At 37.2% G+C, this 21,508-nt stretch overlaps 1 protein-coding gene across 1 annotated transcript in view; it reads left to right on the top strand.

Moving 5' to 3' along the window:
• The window catches only part of GABBR2 (gamma-aminobutyric acid (GABA) B receptor, 2), a 383,598-nt gene that overhangs the window by 35,076 nt on the left and 327,014 nt on the right, over positions 1-21,508 (top strand). The window lies entirely within an intron of this gene.

Below are 21,508 nucleotides of genomic sequence, written 5' to 3'. Positions count from 1 at the left end.
CCTTTATTTGTACAGCAAGGCAGAAGTTCGGAGATAGTGAGGATACACAACCTTAGCACATGCTGCTATTTCGGCAGGTTGCCAAACACAATTTGATGTCTAACATTGTCTCTCATTTGTTCAGACCAGTTTGTAAGTAATCTCCTCTAGGTTTAACTTTGGTTTTGAGTCAAGAAGCTAGTTAGATTTTAACTTAAAAGTATTCTCTCTCACTGTAATTTGCATAAATTTCAGACTCAGTGGTCCTGAAAAGGTGTTTCCCACTGGAATTTTTCAGAGTTTATACATATTTAATTTTTTTTTTTTTACAAGACAGGATGTTATGTGAGTCATTTAAAATTTCCCTTCCTACACCTTCTTAATTTCATTTTCAAAAGGTGCCATTGAAATTCATCTGCAATAATAATTTCTTACTGGCATAGTATTTCATTCTTAGGAGTGCTTCTGCATGTTTGCATCACTTTATAAAGCCTAAACAGACCTTAACAGACCTTTGCACTAGAAGTCCTATAAAGTGATTTCTGATGGTTAGTTTGTTTTGCCATCAGTAAATTTCAAATGATAAATATTTGTCAGACAGACAAATTTCTAGTATTAGTTTCTCAGTAAGAATATAGTTTCACTTTGCTTTAGTCACTGTTTAACAAAACATGTCACTGGTTAATCATCGTGAAAGAAGCCTTCCAACCTGCTGCTGATGTTGCATTAACAGATATCCTGGGTTCTTTGTCAAACTCAAAACACTTCAGTAGAGCTTTATACCTGGGACAATATTTAATTCCTCAAAGTAATTGCTCTTGCCAATCTTTCCACGCGCCAGTTTAGCGTGGAATGAGGTTATTAACAAAGGGATGCTGCTGATTCCTAATCCTCCTAATTTCTTTCTGTAGTCAGTGCAGAAAGAGAGAGCAAGAGACTGCCCTCTAGAGAACAAGATCAGCTCTCGAGTCAGGCGTTGCCTTCAAGAAGACTCTTTCTCCATCGACCACAGAAGAAGGCTAGAGAAACTAAAACAGCTTGTGTGACTAGCCTGGATTTCGAACTCATTAGGAAGGCTTAATTATATCAACATGTTGGAGATTTTTCTGTGATATAAATTCACCTTCCATCTGCACAAACTTTTCATCCTTATTTTTTAGGGGTTTAGCTTCTAGTCAAAATATCTTCTCCACGAGTGTCTCAATTAATATGGGAATGTCACTGAAAACTGTTTCCAAATTTGTTTTTGAAAAAAACGTAGAGGTCATTTGCATGGGAGGCAGTAAAACGCTACATAGCCTCTTACTGCATGTTGTTCATTTTAAAAGGAATTTGCAAGGAGCTTGGCTCTCTTTCTGGCTTGCACACCCAGTTGATAGTATTTAGTTTAAAACAGCCCCTGATATTACCACTTAAAATGAAACCTGTTTGACACACATGCAGAACACCCACCTTGTACACCCATGCTCAGTTTTATTTGATAAAGATCAGCTATTGCTTGCACATAAAACCTGAATTTTCTACAATAAACTAGGTATGATGTATTCTTCAAACAGCTAACTAAATTTCACATACTTGCTTTCACTTGTTCTGTAGAAATATATATCTGTGTAGTTGTTTACATTACAAGTTTTATCTTTCGATCATGGAATTTTTTTGTTCTCCTGATTCTCACTTAAAATGATATGTCTTTTAAATATAAGCTACAGACTTTTATTCTTTGTATCATGAAGTTTGTTAGAAGTTTTTCCTTACCGAAATGAGCATGCTGCGATAGATATTTTGAATTGACGCTCTGTTTATTTCCCGTATCAGAACCTACTCTTTAAAAAATATTAATTTCATATTTTTTTATTGAAGAACCAAGGAAATATGTCTCTGTACTTGCAGCATAAGAGTCTTTTTTGTCATCTCTGCGCTGACTCTTTAATATTTGTTTCTAGTTTGTAGTTGAAAAAGGCTGGAATTTCTGGTTGAAAGTGTGATTTTGCAGAACTGCCATTTGTTTTGTTTGTATGCAATTGGTAGTTTTTGTTTGCTTTATGAGTGTAGTCTTTTTTTAATGCTCTGACATGGTGCACTTTTACCTATGGATGTTTTCATTCTTCTGCTACATTTAACAGTTTTATTCTTCTGTACCTTTTAAGCCCACGCTTTTCCTGCCAAGTCAAGTTTATTTCCGAAAGTAACCTCGCTATATGCAGATTCAATTTTGTCATAAATAAATTTCATTCCCAGTTAATCCACATTGATGTGATTTAGCTGCATTACTTAGTTGCTTACCATAACTCAGGGGCCTTATGGTGCAGCTGATTTCACATAAATAAAAGTGGGTTGTTTCCTGACTACAAACTTCCAAATATCATTGAGTGAGTCACTCAGAAATTTCAAACAGGCCATCGGTTTTTGGAGAGCGGTCCAGAGAAACTTACATTGTTGGTGCAAGCAGTTGTGCGGAAATTAAATGGTTTATGAAACTGGAGGAATATTACAGAAGTTTTTGTGTGAGGTTTTTCTGATATGGGGTATGTTGTTTTAGAAAAACAAGCAACATCATTTCAGGGAGATCAGAATGGATGGACCAAAATTAGTAATCTAAACTTTTTATAAATAAGAAAGTTCACTGTCATTTTGAAACTATTTTTGTTCTCATTCTTTTGTTGTATAGCAATGAAATACGAAAAGTGGAAATTAAAATAAGACTTTTCAGCTAGCCCAAAATAAGATTTTGTACAGAATTACAAATTCTGTTACTTTGCAGTTATCCAGAATAAGGTCATCTTTTATAATTCGTCCTCCAAATTCTGTCACTGCATATAGTTGTTGTTTTATGTCAATTTACTGTTCCCACTGGTATTAAATGGAGACCTGTCATGTTTCGTGGGAGGAGGTGAGAGGATGTCACCTCAGCTATCCTGGAAAAGAACTGGAAGGTAGGAAAATAGTGCCTTTTGGGTTGAAAGATGCAAATGGAAGTATTCTATTTTGAAGTGCTCTATTTCTGTCACCATGTAATTAGCACGCAACACAAATGAATATGGTTAAAAAATGGACTCTCTGTCTTGGCGCTAATCACAGTGCAGTCAGACTGACAAGTAACATCACTTTGGTCACCTGCTGGGCAGTTATTCACTGGCCTTAATGACTGCAAAGAGCAAAACTGATTCTATTTTAAAACCTGGACTGTGGTTTATGAAAGTGAAATAATTTTATCTTCAAACTGTTGGTTCAGTCAAGCATATTGAGTTATAGGATTCTCTTTGGAGGTTTCATTCATTTTAAGAGATAACTCAGAGTTGGGAACATCCATGGTTAGATAGAACTATTAGTCCCTCTGATGTACTTCATGAATCTAGAGAAAGGTCTTGTTAGATTCAAGTAATGCATAAAACTCTCTTAATCTGAAGATTGTTGCCCATTGCAGGAGTTGAGACAAGATTTGATATTTCACTTAGATGTATCCAAACCGGTCTGCAGGTTTCTCCAGTTTACTGTTACTTTACTAAAGTATCTACAGAATGCTGTGCTGCATGTTTTCAACTACCTATGTGTGTTTCCTCACAAACTCTCTTCAAGTCTTTCCATTTTAATCTCTAAAGTCTTGATGTGGATCATAGTATTAGGAAAATCTACTTCCATTCACGAGTTTCATAGTGGTGGTGTAATGGAATCCTTTCTTCTGCTTTTAGCTTGTCCCTAAAGAAAGTGGAGAGATGCTTCAGTGTTTTTTATTACCCATTTTTAGGATCTATTTTCTTATGAATTAATGGCTCCAGTTCCTCAGGTTATCCATCATACACCATACCACTTTCTTTTCTTAGGAATTTGCTGGAATTCCCCTTGCTCCCTCAAGAATTTTCAGACGTCTGCCTTTCCCCTTCTCTGGGCATGGAATTTACTTTATCCTAGTATCATTGATACTACACTTTGACCTGCTTTTGCTTGGATGGCTACACTGACCTTTTTCCATTCGCAAACCTTTCTGCAGCAGATTTTGTTGGGGTTTTGTGTATTTTTAGTTCTAAGTTAGTTTGCTATATCCGGATCAGTTCAACTTTTTTTGAGAGTGCACCTCAGTGGAACATAATTAAACCCCATGTGATAAGAATAATTTCAGTCAGTACGTACTGTGTCAGGCATACTACTTGCATCAGCAATTTAGTTTTGATATTTTATAGCTTCTGAGTAATTAATTTTACAATCTCTTTTAGAATATAATATGTAATTCTAATTTCCATTTTTTAATGGAATGAAACCGGAACAAAAATTCACCAAAAAAACCCTAAGAGAACTCGTTCAGGTTATCTGGGCCAGGTTAGAGTATCTTGAACCAGATTTTAGAAACCCATCATTGAAATTATGAAGTTATAAAAGGTGGTACTAAATTGTAACCTTCTGTATGGTCCAGGCACTTCTACTGAAGTACATGGTGGGGAGACGTGGTCAGACTTCTACGGAAGCGAGTCTAATTCTTTTTTTTTTTTTTTTGTGCTTATTTTTTCAGTGATTTAACTTTATAGTGAATAGGGATGGGAAGGTAGAGGATGTTTAGGCTACACCTTTGGTCTGGTGAAGATTACTCCTTTCATGTTAGAGTTATCCTTTTATGTCTCAGATGATAAGATACAGCAAACAGAAGAAAATATGTGATACAAGAACAACATACCAGACATTTGTGTTATCTATAGATAATGAATAAAAAATGTTGACAGCACTTCCATTTTCTATTTCAGCTGTTTTTAAGGGTTCATTTATGAGGAGCTTTCTGTCCCATTTGGCTGACAAATACTGACGTCTGAATCTTGATGCAATCGGCATCTTCTCCTCTTACTAAATCATTCATGAATGTTGCACTACTTTTAGTCTCTTTATTCTGTCAATGACTTTGTGGTAAAAATAGAAATAGAGCTTTTTGATTTCAGTGATTTGATGCTTTCGTAGCTGATGCAGATCATTAGCTTTTTTAAATGCATAAGTCACGGACCCTAATTTTACAGTCTTCAGGCTTTTAATCTTTTGGTAGTGTTTGCAGTCTTATTTTAAAGGAATAACTTCTTAATTACTTTTTATGTACTGAATGGAACCACTATTTCTACAATAGTAGTTACATACCTACAAAACAGGAGTAGTTAAATTGGAGAGGATCTCCAGGAAGAAAGAGAAAAGATTATTAGCCAAAACCCATAAGCAATTAAAAGAACTAATGTTATTCAACTTATGGAAGGGGGGGAGGGGTTATATGTATGATAACGTTAAACACCATAGGGAACTAAGGAAAACAAGAACTGTCTTCCAACTCTTTATGTGACCTTCAGTTAAGAGAAAACGAATTTGTGTTTATAACTAGCAATAAGACCTTAATGCTTCAGGATGTGTGCTGTGTAAGAGCTATGGAGCTAGAAGTTGGGAAAAATGTCAACCAGAAGAACATTTGTTGCTGCAAGTAAGCCAGTTGCAGTGCACAAATGTTTCTGCGGAACTAGCGAAGGCAGAAAAACACAGGGGATATGGTAGTGCATGCACCTTTATTTAAAAAGAAAAAAACCAAACAGGTGGTTAAAAAGAAAAGAGTTTGTAGTTGGAACAATGAACGTCTGATCTTTCCTAACTTGAATCAGGCTGAACAGTTGAAGAAAAAAAGACCTCATTTATATCAAACATTTCTGACATTCAAGAAGTCCTTTTGGGCCCTGAAAAGCTCCATGACAAATATGACACATCTTCTGCCTTGTTTTTTTAGAGAGGTTTGCACTTTTCTGGGTTAAAGCAGAAGCTTTAGAAATAAAGCAAGCTGCGCTACTGGGGCTTTGTATTGAATCTGTGTGAGAATTGCGCTACTCATAAAAATTTGCTCTAGGATGTCTTAGCAGGGATTGCCTTAAAGTTACTTGATAAAAATAAGTAGATAAAGACAGTAACAGCTATCTACCAAATCACATCAGAGTGTGACAATACATAAAGTTTAGTTTGAGGTCCGTTAGCTTTTCGATATCAAAAGTATTTTGTCCTTTTCCATTGTTAAACCACTTACCGTGATTGTTTGTGTGGAAAATTGAACATGTTTGGTTTCTTTTTTAAATGTATGTTTACTGCTAAATGAGTTTAAAATGCAAGTCAAGAAATGAAAATGCTTACATAGCAAGAAAACCAGAATTTAGATTAGGTTGCAGGTTTTTGCTCTTGAAGAACAGGCAGCTGCTCCTTAGTGATTTTTCTTTTTATAGAATTGAAAGAGAAGAGATGAGCAAACTCCAATGGAAAAACCTTAATTTGAATGGTATGAGAGTGTCTTTCACAGCAGAGGAAGCAAATTGTTATGTGAACTGTGTTTATTTTACTCAACATTTCTTTGATGAGAACTTGCCCTTCATTTGAAATTCTGTAAAACATTAGTGCAACAACTGATTGCCTACAGAAAAGGCTGTAATAAGTGACAGTAGTCACTTATTTCTGGGTAAAAGGATCTGATCTACTTAAGGCAATGGAAAGGCTCCACTTGGCTTTGGATTAGGCCTTTGCACAGGAACTGGGAGTGGGAGGCCCATGTTATAGAGTGCTTCTGGCATGAACTTGAATAACCACAAGTAGATGGCTGAAAGATGAGAACACTGTTGTCTTCTGGAAACTTCACTCTCCAGTTTTCTTTGCTTGATGTTGAGGAGCTGTAGCTCATAGCTATAGTGATATCTTATGCTATGAGGTGGTGTACTGGAAAAAAACAACAAAGTGCAGTAGAATGCCACAATATCTGCCAAGATTTTACTTCAACTGTTTGATGCTGGACTGTATGATTTAGCTTTTCTTTTTTTCCTATGGAAGGGTAAAAGCATGGGAGAAGGGGGCATGTAAGCAATGGTCTTTTTCATTTGCCTGGTTTTTTTTAAACTTGCATACTTGAAAGATCAAGTCTCTGAATGTATACTGGAAGGGTTCATCTGGAGAGTCTAGAGAACTATTATCCTTTTCTCACTTTACCTGTTGTTAGGGGTTTTTTTGCCACTTTCTTACTATCTTCTCCACTGTCATGTATGTTTTCATAACTCCTTTGCAAACTCATTTGTGTGTCTCCCTGGTTTCTTTAGTGTCACATTGTGGGAATCATTCCATGATTTTGATCACTTTTGGCACACTTTTGCTGTACCTACTTTGTTTCTACCATCTCATTTTTTGAAGTGGAGTATGCAAAGGAGAGCTGGAAACAGTATTCTAGGCAAGGTGACATCATGAACGTAAATACACTGTCAAAGTATGTCCTCTGTTTTGTGCTATGATCTTTTTCTAGAAATTCTTAATATTTTCTTGAAATGTTTGGCTACCATTGAATGTTAATGTGATGTGTGCAAAGGCTTACCTGCCATAACTACGTGATGATTAGTGTTTTAGAGTGCAACTTTGTATACATCTAATTAGAGCTGCAGGTTTTGTTTGGTTTTACTACATGGATGTGGCTTCTCATGCACAAGTACTATCAATGTACAGATAGAATGCACTTAATGTGTCCACCTTAAGCTTGCTCATCTGCCTGTAGAACATAAACATATTTATGGCACAATTTGATGTCTTATGTGGACAGAGAAATCTGCAGGGATTATTTATCATTTTCATAAATTCTTGAGACACCTGAAAACACTGATATGAAAGCATTTTCAATGTATTTTATGATGTTATATGAAATGCTCCATTTTTAATTTGTTAGCAAATAAGGTAGCAAAAACCCTCAAATCTGTTATAGAAGATCTCTGCAGCTAAAAGGCAGTTACTAGCGCAGATGTTCTCACCTGTTGCAGTCTTAACGCTGACGTTGACAGCTGAAAACTATGTGTAATTTTGAATACAAATGTTAATAACAACTGAGACTGTAAAATGTAATTATTGCATGTTATTATACTATCACCTGTGCAGCTGCGAGGTGTAAACTGAATATTTTGCCACATTCAATTAGAAGAAGATAAAAGTAGTACTGCAGAACCCAGTCAGTTAAATGAGGATTTAAATCATTGCAACTGAAGTAGCAATTGTAAAGTCATCCCACATCCTAGCCAGCAAGACATGTTTCAAGACCAGCAAAGTGCGATTTTTCTGGACTTAGGTCACGAAAGCTGGTAGCTTGGATGATATCTTAAGAGAGTGTTTGGCCTGTCAGGCATGTGTATGATTTCTTAATGCTCCTTGAGAAGTGTTAGTCACAGGAGATGTATTGTCCTGGCAAATGGAGCAAAAGAAAACTGTCTTCCCACCATGTTCTTCCCACCATGTTACCAACACTGGATCTTTGCATTCACCTTGGTGCTTGCCATACTATTCACTTTCTTATCCAGTCTTTAACCAGTACTCCAGCCAGCATGGAAAGTGCATCTACCTACTCAGTTTGATGCATTTTTCATTGTAAATGGTTCCTGCAGGGCTGCAGCACCTTCTGTTTTAAGATATAAGCCATAGAGCAGTGACGTTGTCGATTGACTTCTGTTCTAGGAAAGAAATCAGGTATAGTGATGGTTGATCACCCTTTTTTGGTAGGAATTTATTTTATACCAATGTTGAGACTTTTACCTTTACCTTGTAAAGGTACTCACTGGTTCTTTGTTGTTTCTGTGATCAAGCAACCCTGGAGTCACAGGAGATTATGAGGCTTAAAAGCTCAAAAGTGAGAATTTAGAAGTTGCTTAGAACTCCAAGTGTCAGATGACATTTTCTGTATTACCTATCTTTAACTAAATTGATTTATGATAAAATAAAGGTTCAGGTGGAGTAAATTAACTTAAAACACTGCCTAGAGGGTCTTTATGGACAAAGAAATCCATGCATTTCTACTATCATCACTTAGACTTGCCTCCTGTGTAACACAAGCTGTTTAATCCAGTAATCATCATAACACATCTATAGCTTCTGTTTTAAGAGTGTACGTACTTCCCACCTACTGATTTATAAATTGAGACCAATCAACTAATTAGCCTTCTCTCTGCTACGAGCTGGTAAGTTTCTGACATGTTGCTGCAGGGTTAGCATCCGACAACTCCAGTCACTTTTGTGGGATTCTCAGACTAGTTGAGGCTGGAAGGGACCTCTGTACATTGTCTAGTCCAACCCCCCTGCTCAAGCAGGGCCACCCAGAGCTGGTTTCCCAGGACCATGTCCGGATGGCTTTTGAATATCTCCAAGGATGGAGACTCCACAACCTCTCTGAGCAACCTGTGCCAGTGCTCGGTCACCCTCACAGTGAAAAAAGTGTTTCCTGATGGTCAGACGGCACCTCTTGTATTTCCATTTGTGCAGATTGCCCCTTGTCCTGTCACGGGGCACCACTGAGAACAGTCTGGCTCCCTCTTCTTTGTTCCTTTCTGTCAGGTATTTATACACATTGATAAGTTCCCCCCGCTCCCCAGCCTTCTCTTCTCCAGGTTGAATGGTCCCAGCTCTCTCAGCCTTTCCTCATAGGAGATGCTCCAGTCCCCTAATTGTCTTTGTTGCCCTTTGCTGGACTCATTCCCCAAAGTCCATATCTTTCTTGCAGCCCAGTTTCTTCAGAAACGTTAATTTATTTTCATTCTCTTATTTGACACGTAAGTGGCATAGTCTAATGAGTTCTCTTTCAGATTGCCATTTTGTTATTGTAAACACAATTCTAGAATCTGTGTTACTTTGATACTGACTGATGTGTAAAGTCGGAGTCTACTTTCTACAATTCTGCAAATGCACTTCAAGTAAAATGGAAAAGTACTGGTCTTAAAATTGGGGCTTCGCATCAACCAAGCCACAGCAATCCAGACTTGAAACTCAAAGTATCTTTTCTTTGCTGTAAACAAAGAAATTGGACAACTCCACCCAATTAATGTGAACTGAAGGAAAACAACACTGTCCTATATAAGGCTAGGCACACGTGCTTTATTTTATCAGAGAATACCAGGTTCCTTTACCTAAAGAATTCTTTTCTGAATCCTTCCCACTCTTTAACCCGCCACCAACAGCACCAACCACTCTCCCCACTGCCCCCGTTCTGATTCCCACCGTTAGTGCTTATTTATATTACATAGCTGGGTATTGCTGCGGGGGTCCAATGCACCCTCCTTCAGCTTTAAGTTTTTCTTTTGTCTTGAACACTCAATACAATTTTTTGATCCAAAATATAAATAAAAGCAATCACTTAATAGAATTTTAATTTTTTTTCACTATTGTTTATTTGAACCATGAGTACAATTTTACATGCTTCAGAGAAGAATAAAGGTGAACCCTAAATATAAGTGGTGCAAACCCCTAAATTTCAGGCCATAATATGTCACTGGGTGGGATGAATTAAAAAAAATAATTAAAATAAGCTTCATGTATCGCCTGTTTTTCAGCTTCTGCCATTGTTCTCTGATGATCTAATACTGGCCTTTTTGAGGCAGCAGACTAGATTTAATTTCTTAGATTTTTTTAATGTATTTTGCTTTTTTTAATTTAGTTGTCTTACATACTGTTCTATTTGATAAACATAAGGTGAATGCTGGAAGGAAAATCATATTTAGGAAATTTGTCTTGTTCTCAGGTGGAATATCGAATAAAACCTGACACATTGAATATAGAAATGCTATTAATTGGGGGGTAGTTTTTGAACACAGAATAGTGGTAGAGACTTAAAATGCATCGATATTTATCTTGTGCCATATCGTCACTTTAGAAATTAAATAAAATCTTCATTTTGACCTTCAGGACAGAATAGTGCAGGTGTAGCAGATGGAACTTTGAAGTACAGTTTGCAGTGAATTTCCTCTTATCAGTGTGGAAAAATTTGAAAGATGCTCTCTTTAAACACTCGTTTGTTATTGTCACTTTCTGAAACTTCCTTCTTTCAGTTAATAGTTAGGCTGTCACTTTATTAATATGTCTAGTTGTTGGCTTTTTATTTACAACCTTGGTGACAGTGTCCTACAGAGTGATTTATTCTGATCAGCTGTCAACAGGATGATACCGTAAGTAGTGATGTAAAATAAAATAGAAACAGGTTTCAGACTCTGTTAGCTTAAGAAATAGGTGCACAATATTCTCTTCTGTTTCTACAAAGTCATGACTATTCTTGTAACTGCTGCAAGTCTTACAGTCATCGAGCCCAACCTGTTCAGCCTGATCCTTCCAGAAAAATGGAAACCACTCAGAGTGCTTAGGCTCAGAAATAGACCTGAGTAGAAAGTGAATCTACAACAAAATTATCTTCCCAGAAAATGCCATAACTTTTCTGAGCATCCCTGCAAACTATACCATGTGTCTGAAATAGCTGTCAGGTGGAAAGGTCTTAAACTACTTGAGGTTTTGTATCTCAAACCTCTATAGATCTGTAATCCATTACTGAAAGCAAAAGGACTAAAAGTGTTGTAATACTGATTATAGGTGCTGAATTGTTTAAAAGTCTCCTTAATAAGTAAGCGACTTCATTCTACATCAATAACTGGTTTTGATGACTCTGTATTTTACAAAAATGTTTTAGCTCAGATAAAGACAGACAAAGGTAATTGCAGCATGACTACAGTCAGAGGGAGAGATCAGAGTAGTGCTTTCAACAGCAGCTACCCTTAAGTAGAGATGGCTAAAAAAAAAAAATAATAACCTGGATTTACCTAAATGAAGTCTTAAAGACAGAAGCAAAATCAATGAATAAAAAATGGCATAGTAGTAAATTCACCAGTAGAGTTGAGGAATATTTTATGACTGCTGTTTTTGTCCCCTGAGATACGAGAGAGAATCCATCCAGAAGACTGTAACTCCATGTTGCATAAAGTTCCCTGTGGATGTTCCCCTGGAGACCTGCCTGCCAGTTTTTCTTCCAACACTGTTCTCTCTCCACACCAGCTGTGTCCTGGCAGCTCATCTTTCTGGTCAACAAGATTTTCCCCCAGTCATGGATTCCAATGAGCCACAGTCTCTGCTCTTTTTCTGGTTTTCTTTTTTTTGTCTTGTAAGCTTGACTGTCCTTCTGTTCCTCCTTGGTGCAGGACAAAGAGAGGATACAAAGCTTAATGACTTCCCTCTGCATCTTTCTTAATTCTTTCACCTTTTTTTAAGACGCTCTTTGACCTCGCCACCTTGGAGGTCCAGAAGTCCTAGGAATACCGTGACTAAGCTAATTCTGGAGCAGGGAATGGCAGAGCTGCTCGGTGTCTGGGAGCATGCAGCTTTCCCCACAAATTATTTCCCATTGAGAGGCCGGCTAAATTAGCTCAGTGTCACACCAGCATGGTTTCAGCGTGCTGGGGATCTGAGCTAGAACTGCTGCCTGGCGCTGCAATTTGCCTGTTCAAAATAAGTTCACAGTTCTTAGTTCCATGCTCTTGTGCATGTTGCCCACACTTAGGGTAATGAGGTGTATCAATTAGGTTACACCTCTTGGTTTTGTGCATCTGAGAGTGGCTGTTTTCCACACAAACATGCACATGAATCAGATTTAAATCTGTGTTAACAACAGTTTTGTGGCATGCAGTATAAATCTGAGTCCTTGCTAAGGTCTATTTTTTTTTTTTTTAATCCAATCATGTTATATTCCACTATTGCTTTTCACAGTTAATGTTTCTTCTAGCATCACAGCAATTCTATGTTGGTGTCTGTCTTAAAACTGAAATATACACGTGTTTCAAAGTCACTAAAATAATATTACAGTGCAAAAATTACAGTAAAGCTTTTATATTTTTTTACAGTCTATGTACTAACATCTCTTAATTGCTCTGACAGCAAGGAAGGAATTTCATGGAGACTGTAGATTTTTCAATATTAGCTTAAAAATAATCTGTTTAGACAGAAAAGAGGTTTGGTAACCTTTGCAATATATTAGTTTTAGAAGACTTTTGAGTATCTGCAATGCAACATGGAATAAGACACTTCTGTCATTTTTTAGCATTTGTATCTTTATATCTGATAATCCTACCATGCTACGATATCTATCTATCCATATATAACTGCAAAACAAATGTTGGGCAAATATTAGTCCTTTCAGTTGTATAAAGGTAGCTAATGCAGTATTTTGCCTTTCTTCTTCTTTTGGTAGAAAGTATCTCTACATGGGCCAGAATAATATAATTGTTCCCCTCCCTCACCTCATCTCCCAGAATCTTCCAATAATGAATCTGTCTAGCTTCTTAGAGCAGTTGCTTCTTATAAATAACATTTTCATTGTGGTGAAGGAAAAGCAAGTAGCAGTTCTGTCTTGGATAGTCTTGCCTTGAAACTCAAAGACTCTCTCTCTCTTTATCACATGCTATTTGATTTCAAGAAAGTACAAGGTATGCTTTAGGGAAGGTATGTTCTTTGAAGTTCAGAGTTTTCTGAGGTGGTTTTCAGAAAATTTCCCGAGTGTTTTTTCAAAAGCTTTTGTCATTGCACCAGTAGTAACCAGAAATTTCTGAGTCCTTGTGATTTGAAAACACTGTTTCGTCACATCCTGGAGAATCTCCAGAGTTCACCAGAACTGTTATTTTTGCAGCACATGTACAGTACTTTTTCCCCTAAAATAACTGAAAGTCAGAATCAGGATGGCAGATATTTGTTTAAGTGTCTATTCCTAGTATTCTTGTCTAAACTTATTAGCTGATTTTATTCCTGAGAGTATACACTTTACAATGATGTGCAATTCTTCAGAAAAAGAGAACGTGAAGTAAGAAGTTTCCTTTCATGCTGAATTAAGTATTTTTAAAAATTGCAATACTTTAAGCTGGTTCAGAAAACAATTCAACTGAAACTGAAAATAATTTGATTTCTGAAGCTGAAGGGTTCACCTGGTCCTCTACTCAGTGTCATTATGACCCAGAATATCATATCTTCTCTAAATCAGTTTAAAAATCCTCTGCATTTTTCCTGTGATCTTGGTTATGAATACAGTAGTGTAAAGTACAATATAATATTTGCTTAATCAATGTGCCTATTAAGAGATGACTCATCTGTGGCCTTATAAGTGCATACAAAGAAAGATGTTAAGTAAGGCCCTTTAAACTATCATGAAAAATATAAGTACCTAGTGTCTAGAAAGTAAAATTAGCAAATTAAGAATTAGATAGAAATGCTTAACAGAAACCACAAGTAGGCACTGGAGCAGGGTGATGTTTTAAACTCAGCATCACTTGGATTATTTAAGCCAGACACTTCTCCGGCTCCCCTAGAAATTGGGTGAAGTCTGATGTTATACAGATGTTCTGACAAATTCATGTTATTCTTTTGCTTTAAAATTCCAGTAGTCCATCAGCCAGTTTCAAATGTGATGCACATTGTTCTGTGTTACAAAAACCTGCAGTCACACAATTATGCAGAAATCAAAGACAGTCTTCTACATGTTCCTCTTTTGCTCTCAGCTCTTACTTTGCTTGGAAAGCTTGGTAACAGTGAAAAATTGACAAATACGTTAGGAGGTGGAGGAAAGTTGTTCAAAAAATCTGAAAGTAAAGAAGATACAATTCAGTAAAGTTGTAACAGACTGGTCAAATGCTAATATGAATTAACTATGCTTCTTTTGACACAACAGAGCACAAAGTAAATACACAGTTTGAGATAATTAACAAAAATGTTGTTCTTGAAAGTGTATGAGTCCTAAATGAAAGTTACCTGAAAAGAGAGACCAATTTTTTTAAAATAGATCTCATGATATTATATACTGCAACATTATTAAAATACACGACTGATAGAAAACATACATAAGCACAGAGTCACAGAATGGTTGAGGTTGGAAGGGACCTCTGGAGGTCATCTGGTCCAACCCTCCTGCTCAAAGCAGGGCTACCTAAAGCCAGTTTCCCAGGACCGTGTCCAGACAGCTTTTGAATCCCTCCAAAGATGGAGACTCCACAACCGCTCTGAGCAACCTGTGCCAGTGCTTGGTCACCCTCACAGTGAAAAAGTGTTTCCTGACGTTCAGACAGAGGGGAAGAATCACCTCCCTTCACCTGCTAGCAACACTTCCCCTAATGCAGCCCAGGATGCCATCAGCCTTCTTTGCTGCCAGGGCATGTTGCTGGTTCATGTTATGTTTGTCTTTGATAAACAGGGTACTACTGCATAGCTGGTTTGACATCTTTAGTTATTTATCCCTAAAAATCTAAATGTTTTCTGCTGAGACTGAAGTATAGATGCCACCAAGATGGGAAGGCTGCAAGTTGCCCCACGAGTAGTTAAGTTTGTAGGAAATATTTACAATTTACAATACTATTTATTATAGTAAAATATCATTTGAGCATGTAGCCATTTGACAGTGTCTGCTGAAATACAGTATCTGCACAGAAGGAAATTCAGATAAGTGACTATGTTTAATCTTTATTTTGTTTTCTAGCTATACAGTCTTGGTTGCATGGAAATAAAAATTCTGAATTAAGCAGTAAGATCAGCTTAGGAATAGTGATTTTGAAAGTCCTTTATCATGATAGATAAGTTTGGGCATTTAAAAAATGACACTTGTATAGCAACAGTGCACAGCAATGCCCTCATCATTTTTCTGTTGACGTATCAAAATCTGTTGTAGTGAGCAAAACCTGGTCGTGGATGGCCTTGGAAAACAAGGAGTGGGTATTGTAAAGAAACAGCTTGGGTGGGGGAAGGAAAAGGGGAAAATAAACTCTCTCAAACCAGCTCTTTACCGCAAGTGACAAACAGGTTGTCATTAAATCACAAGCATGAGGACCTCTTTCAACTTCTATTTATTAGCTTCCAGACATTTTTCAACCTATCAGCTACTGTTAAAAATTAAAGGCATAATTAATTCTACTGCTCAGATAAAACCTTGTGCCCAGAAAAGAGATTTCAAGAATTTTTTTTGTGGGTATCAAACACCATTCCTGTGATGCAAATTGCAAAAGTGGGCTCTGAGTTAAAGCTATACTGTAAGAATGAGAGATATCCTTTGCCAAGCGTAATGTTTATGATTAAAAAGGAGTTAAAAATCATTGTTGCATAATTAACCAGTATTCAAAAGCCTTCTAGGAAAGAAGAAAATGTACATGTTGAGGTAGGATAATGTTGGGGAAAAAAAATATTCAGAAAAGGGATAAAGAAATCCCCAAAAGCTCTTTTTTGTTTGGGTTTTTTTTCATTTGTTTTGTTTCAATGAGTCTAAATTTCACAACTCCTAATGACATTTTAAAGTATAGTTTGAATTTACTTACTGCACCTTAGGTGACTAGCAACTGGCTGTGCCATAATGTGCGTTAAGAGGGATGAGGTGTGCACCAGCAGCCTGCTTAATGCAACTGTTAGTGACTTATTAATATAGGTCCTTAATTTCCACATAGCCTGGGCACCCAGAACTGCTTAGCATGTCTGCTTCTCTCTTCTGCATAAAAAGAAAAGAGTTGGTCCATAATTTTGCCCTTATCAGACATTAACAATGCAGAGGGCATCCACACTAGTACATCATTTCACGTGCACAAGTGACTATAATCTGGTTGGTTCAGTATGTTATTAAAACGCATTGCAGCTCTGTGCATTAACTTTTTCAGGGACATATAAATCGTATGTTAAAGGGATATGATGCAAGTGGGATTTAAAAAACAAACAAACAAACAACAACCCTTTTAACTCAGCACTCTTATTAGATGCTAAAAACTGTTTATTAATGGTTATTAAAATGAATATTAAAGCGTAGATGAAATCACTGTATTTTGAAAAGGTTGACTGGCATGCATTCTCACAGAAAACGGGGAAAACAGTAGCCACAGCCATAGTTTTGGTAACGTAAAGATGCTGAGACAAGAATTGTTATCGCACCAAGAATTTTGCTATTTCATGCTGTTTAGATGCCTGTAAAATTACTGCTCTACGCCCAGTTAATAAGACAGTAATTAAACATTGAGCAGAACACTACTGGAGGGCCTGAGCTGTTGCAGTAACAGCTCACCTTTCTCCTACACCTTCCCAACCTCTGGGGAGGATCACGTGTAAGTTTTTGTCGCTCCTTCTTTCAAGTCCTTATGAAAAGCGTTCGCTCTGGGGGGAGCCGCCGCCGATCTCCCCAGCAGCGCGTTGGAGGCAGCGCTGCACGCCCTGTGCCTCCGTCGCTGCGGGAGGACATCTGCCTTCTGCTCGGGCTACCTGGGGGAATTGCCGATCTCCGACTCCTTGCTTGGCTGGGGAGGAGGAGGAGGAGTGTTCTGGCTGGCTCCGATGAATTAATTGTTTCTTTCTTTATCGGAGGTGGCCACGTATACAGGTGCAGGGGTGCATTTCTCAGGGAAATCACAGCTTAATGGTTTTCTAATCTGTTTTGCTCTCACCGCAGAAGCAGAAGAAGCTGCTCTGTTAGTTGCAACTTATCATTAATCTTCAGTCAAGGTCTCTCAGTCTTCCTGAAATTGTCTTGAAATCCCTTGCAGTGAAAAGGCAAGACTCCTGGAGACAGATATTATGCCTAAGTCCCTACATTACATATTTAAATTTTGCAGTCTTATGTGAAGTTGTTTGTCTTCCATGATTGTTTGTAAATGTAATTTCAATAGAAAACCATTAGTACTCTAATCCTGTAGACATAAGCGAGTATTTTGTTATTTTACTATGCAGTCAAGTTTACAAGATCACATTTTGTTCACTTTGTTCTCTAAAATCATCAGTAACGCCCTTGCTTACGTCATGAAGGTTGCACAATATGTGTGACCAGAGATTTGTGGGAAAACAAGTACACGCTCATTTTTTCTGCAGTCTTTTTAGGGATAGGTGTCACAGGCAGCAGAGGCTCCATCAGCGCACAGAGTGTTTAGTCATGATGCAGCACAAGTGCAGGCATATGGTGACCTTCAGTGCTTAATGTTACTGTACTTCAGTGATCAGGGATTGGTGTTTACAAAGTGTTTGCAGTGTTGGACTCTCTCCGTGTGTGTTATGTGTATGTATCTATACATAATTTCTGCAGACATTTATTTTGCTTCACCAGTAGCTAATGACAACACACAGAAGGATCTGTCTTTGACAAATATCAAAAGCAATATGTGCCCCATATGCATCAAACTTGCAGGCTAAAGCAAAGCCCTTAGCGTGACTTTGGCAGTCGTTTTTGGCAGAAAAATTTCCCAAATCGTAAGATGCCTGAAAGTTAAATATACTGATCCTGTTGGAGTTTTGTGCCAAAGAATATGAGGTCTGGGGAAATGTGGCATGTTGTGAAGCAACGTGTTTTTGCTGTTACTTTTTGAAAATACCAAGTACATTGGAGGTATTACGGAAATAGGGGGAAGCCTTTTGTGATTCTAAGGGGGCTAAATGGAACTTGGGGTTTATGGACGGTGTACTTCCTCAGCCTTGATTGACAGACAACATTAGTGTTGTCTGCTAGTTTTAGTGAGAATTTATTTAAAAATCAAACTCGAACAAAAAGGTGGATAGGGAAAATAAAAAGACCTCTGCTACCCCCTGCAGAAACACCAAAAAAGCCCTGACTGTGCTTCAATGGATTATTTCTTTGTATATGTGTTTACATTTATACAAGTATTGTCTTCGATTTTGCTATTTTTAATTAAAAATCTGGTTGCATTTACTATTGGCCTGACCTGACATAACATCCTATGCAGTCCTGATGGCAACTCAGTAGGCTACCACAGACGCTGCGGTAGAGCAAATGCCAACTCACGCCTGCAGGCAGATGGGAAAGTAAAACATGCGTGTTATTTCCAAACCACTTAAAAAAATAACTTCTCTTACACCATCAGATAAAAACATATCAAAGAAAATCTGTCTTTTTACATATTTAGATAAATATGTTCTGTAAGAAAATCTGTCTTTTTACACGTTTAGATAAATATGTTCTGTAAGACCAATTACGCTGGGTAATGTATTTGAACAAATATGCAGCAATTAGGATATTTTGTTGAGAGTATCTGCTGTGACTACCAGTCGTATTAAAGCCATCTTGGTAGCAATCTCCTTTATTCTTTTTCTTGCTTAAAAAGAAATTCAGATGTGAAAAACTGGAAGCTGGAGGAAATATTTGCCACAATCTTTCTTTTCTTAACCTATTATATATATTCAGTTAAAGACTAACCAGTTATTGCTCACAAGGTACTTTAAAACTGATGGCAGTTAGCATCTGCACTTAGTATTGTCCTTCTGCCATGGTTCAGTTGGGAAAGACCTGACTTTTTCAATATCATAAAAACAAAACAAGCAAAAAAACCCACCCCAAACCCACTGTTCTGCTTCTGACCAAGGGGAATGTGCCTTTGCTCTGTTAGGATGCCAAAGTGACTTCTGTATAATGAGGTAACTGTCGTCTGCCATTCCCATCACTTTGGGACTTGTACGTTAAAACAATTTTTCAGACTTTTGTATTGTTTTTCATCATAAACATGCTGCTTTTGTATATTTTCCTGAGTATGTGTAAACATTCAGTTCTTTTAGAAGTAGTTTGACTTATCCAGTGATACAGAAAGACCACCTAGATAACGGAAAATTTGTTGAATGCTGCCAAAAGCTGAAGAAAGGTTTAGATAATTAAAACCACTGCCCAAAAATTGTAAACTGTGTATTCAGCGTGGGCTTTCACTGTTGGGGAAAACAAAATATAATTTTTCATAGAAACTAACTAGGCTTATAAATCTTGCTTCATATACTGTCAAAATGATTAAGCTTAGAAATAGAAGTGATAAAAATATAAATCTTCATACATCTGTCATTTAAATTTTAAGATATAATGTTTGATTGGCCCTCTGCATACAATTTATATAACATGAAAAGTTGCAAAAATGTAGGTTAAACAATATATGAAAGTGGAGAAGTAGGAGATTGAGGGGGTTTTTAGTACTCTTTCTACATTGCATCAGGTGTAGAGTGGAATCAGTTGAAATGATTTCATATTCAACTTTCTATTTATATTTAGTATATTTGTTTATATTCATTTAACAGTTTCTCGTTTTATTTTTTTTCTAATTTTTAAACACAGCACAAATTTTGCTTCCCTGCTCAAGGAATGGCGTTATGAGAGTCTGTATGGGGCATTAATTAGGGCGTAGGAATAAAATAAAATTTTCAGACTGGGTTAGCGATCATCCTGAACTTACAGCCATAAGCCTGAAAGATAGAGCTGGTCACAGGATTCACTTGGTCATAAAACCCCAAGATTTTTCTGGTGTTTGGGCACTTCAGTTTCTGATTTGTTTTGCAAGCCATTGGGACAATATATACAGTGGAATATTTGATCTTTAATAAAATTTAATTTTATTTCTATATTTAACCTAATAATCACAATAGAAAAAAAAAATCAGAAATCATCTTGTCACTGTGGCAATCCTAGTTGCAAAGGACTTTGAGTTAAAGAAATTATATCTGTATCATTACTGGCAAAGTTCTTTTACTAATCTGGTTTTAAAGTTTTTCAAAATGGTGATTGTGCATCTTTCTTCTCCAGTGCTTGACTAGCAGATTTTGGTTTGTTTTTTTTTTTCATCAGATCCAACTGGAATCATTCTTGCTGCAATCTAAACTCATACTTTCTTTCTTTTTGAAAAAGAGTGAAGATTATTCTCACTGCCTTTATGAAAGAAGCCTTTTGTATTCTTGAACGCTCCTATCGGATCCATGGTCTCTTTCCAGCAAGGCTAAACCCCAGTTTTTCCCTAAAGGTGTTGTTTTCTGGACCTCTGGTCATTCCTCATGCTGATCTCTGGGCACTCTCTCTTTGGTCCACAGCCTACTTGAAGTGTTATTCCTTAAACTGGACCAATGTTCTCTTCTGAAAAAACACTCATTTCCCATTTTATGTTTGTGCAGGTGATTATTTCTGCCTGCAAATGTGATAGCTTTCCCATATTTCTATTGAATTCCTGATGTATTTTCAAGCTATTTCTTCAAATTGTTGAGATTTTGTTTATTAGTTCTAATTTTGACCTTTAATTTGCTCACAGCCCATCTTTACCTAGTGCTATCTGATGATTTAATAAGTATGGTCTGTGTTCAAAGGCTATTGAATAGTTAAAGCAATAATCCCATACTCAGACAAAGATAGCAGTGGAGTAGCAGTGACATAAAAAGAAATAGAAATCTCCAGAAGAATCTCCATCTCCTGATACCTCATGGCTGCGCTCAGAAATACAGTGTAGTCTTACTGTCCCTCTCAGCTTTGTTTACCAGTGAGTGGCCACTGGGAAGTTTTCTCTGGTTTTCCCACTTCTTTGACAGGAAAGGCAAATCTGGAATCTGAAGAATTTAAAAATGGGAACAAAAATGCCAACAAACAGCAGAAAACACACAGGCTTTTGAAGAAACGTGAAAGAACGTCCTTGAGGAGTCCAGAAACTAACAAGTTCATGAGCTTTTTCAGCACTGTTGTTCTGTGTTCAGCTAGTTAGTACAGCTTGAACCACCGAGGGCTGTCTGAATTTTGACCCTGTCGTTAACCTTCCTAAAGGAAACAACATAATAAAGCCCAAAGAATTAGTTCAGCTCTCTGACCACCGGGAGAAGTGCAAGGGGAAATGCAATAACGGGATAAGCACTCAACCCCGGTAAAGCCTGCGTCTACGTCTGAGCATGACGCTTAAAGGTTACACGTTCAGAGGTGAGCAATGAGAATGGTTATTAGTTCGGGAAACTCGACCTGCAG

The sequence above is a fragment of the Haliaeetus leucocephalus genome, unplaced genomic scaffold, assembly GCF_000737465.1.
Source record: "Haliaeetus leucocephalus isolate CR32 unplaced genomic scaffold, Haliaeetus_leucocephalus-4.0 Scaffold915, whole genome shotgun sequence".
Lineage (NCBI taxonomy): Eukaryota > Metazoa > Chordata > Aves > Accipitriformes > Accipitridae > Haliaeetus > Haliaeetus leucocephalus.
This window is presented reverse-complemented; position numbering and strand designations above follow the sequence as displayed.